Below are 2,068 nucleotides of genomic sequence, written 5' to 3'. Positions count from 1 at the left end.
CTCCTTATTCTAAACTAATTCCCTATACATTCCTTTTACCTGTTTCTTTGAAACATATAAACATTTTATTTTGGCACTATCATGCTTTAATATGATTGTCATTTTCCTGTCTGTTTTCCCCAAATCAAGTTGTTCAACTGGAACTATGTGAAGGAAGTTTGTGTGTCATGGCTCTCAATCTTCAGTGGCAACTCAAGACCTTCCCTATACATAGGCAGGTGCTCACTAACAGCTGGTTGGCCTGAGAATAAGTTTTACGCACTCCTGTGACTGTAGTGACCATTTATAACTCAGTGACTTTAGAACCTGAACTGGGCTCATGTCTTTCACCTGAAGTCTTGCCTGTGTCTGCTAGAGGTGCTGTGTGTAGTGATTGGGAGGGCAGGCTCTGGAGCTCAGCAGTCTGTGTTCACATTCAGTTCTGCCTGGACACATTACCCATCCTCATCCGTCTCTCCATCTACCAGCAAAGACAATAACATACCTGCAATGCAATAGCTGTGAAGGTGATATACATACCGCACCTGGCAGAGACCGCATGTGTCTTACAACTGCTGCTATTTGTGCATTCACAAATAGCATGTCCAGTTCTACCTCGTTCAAAACTAAATGTGCAAACGATTCCCTGCCTTTGTTAGTGTCATCACAGCCTGGAGGTCACTTGAGCCAGAAAACTGGAGTTGTCCCGGATCCATCTCTCTCCTCAGTTAGTCTGCAGACAAGCACCAAGTTCTGCCAGTTCTGTCTCCAGACTGGATCCTAGCTCTGCACCTCTGCTGTCTGACCTCAGAGATCAATATCCCTCCTCTCACTGAATTCCTAGTGGGGCTTCTGACTCTGGTTTATTAGGTTCTAACCCTTCTGCCACCACAGTCTGCTTTCAAACCCAACATTCCTATCCTATGGCTACTTCATCTCAACCCTGTAACAGCTTCTAATCATCATTGTGTAAAACCCAAACAGCTCAGCAATCCAGTATCCTTCAACATTAGTGGGTTCACATCTCACACAACAGGAGTGAGTCCCTCACCACTGCCCACCAAGCAAATACTTATTTATCCCTCAAAACAGGTGTATTCAGGATTATCATCAGAAATCCATTGGCTCATGCTACCAAGACATTACCTTGAACTATGTCCACACCATGTGAATTCTTCTTCTCTTGGGTTTATGACAGTGTCGTGATCTGTCTTTCCTACTCTTCTGAGCTTCCTTGAGCTTGACTGCATACATACATTGTCAGTATTCAACATAGCACCTAGAGAACATAGAACATAATGTTGGTTGAATTTATTTGTGAAAAAAATTGACTACTACTCAGAAAATTAAGCCACTTTCTGTTGTGTTGGACCTTCCAATTTTTTGGCCTGTAGTACTTCCCCCAGTGAGAGGAGTGAGATTGCCATGATTCTGAAGACCCCTGTGCACTGAAGGGTAAGGTTGAGTGTCTGATACAGTTAAGAGATCTTTGCAGGCCCAGCCTTTCAAACGTGTCTCTTTTCCCATGTGGTAGGTGTAATAAGAGAAGCCTGGAACTGCCTACCGCTGGGAAGAAATCTTCCTCCCTCCCCCACACTGGTCAGCAAGATCTTAGAAGGCCAAGTGGGAATCAGTGAGAGGCTCAGCAACAGGAAGCATGGAATTGATACCTTACGCAGCCATGGTATGGTTTGGCTCTGTGTCCTCACCCAAATCTCATCTCGAATTGAGCAGTTTCCCCCATGTTGTTCTCATGATAGAGAGTTCTCATGAGTTCTTGATGGTTTAAAAATGGCAGTTTCCCTGTGCTCTCTCTCCCGCCACCATGTTAGACACGCCTGCTTCCCCTTCACTGTCCACCATGATTGTAAGTTTCCCGAGGCCTCCCAGCTATGCAACTATGAGTCAATTAAACCTCTTTCCTTGATAAATTACCCAGTCTCGGGTATTTCCTTATAGCAGTGTGAGAACATACTAATATAAGCCATCAGCTGGATTAGAGGGAACAGTGCACAGGCAGCATTAAGAATCACATGCCGGCTGGGCGCGGTGGCTCACGCCTATAATCCCAGCACTTTGGGAGGCCGAG

This window comes from Cebus imitator, unplaced genomic scaffold, assembly GCF_001604975.1.
Source record: "Cebus imitator isolate Cc_AM_T3 unplaced genomic scaffold, Cebus_imitator-1.0 Scaffold20, whole genome shotgun sequence".
NCBI lineage: Eukaryota > Metazoa > Chordata > Mammalia > Primates > Cebidae > Cebus > Cebus imitator.
Note: the sequence above shows the minus strand (reverse complement) of the source record.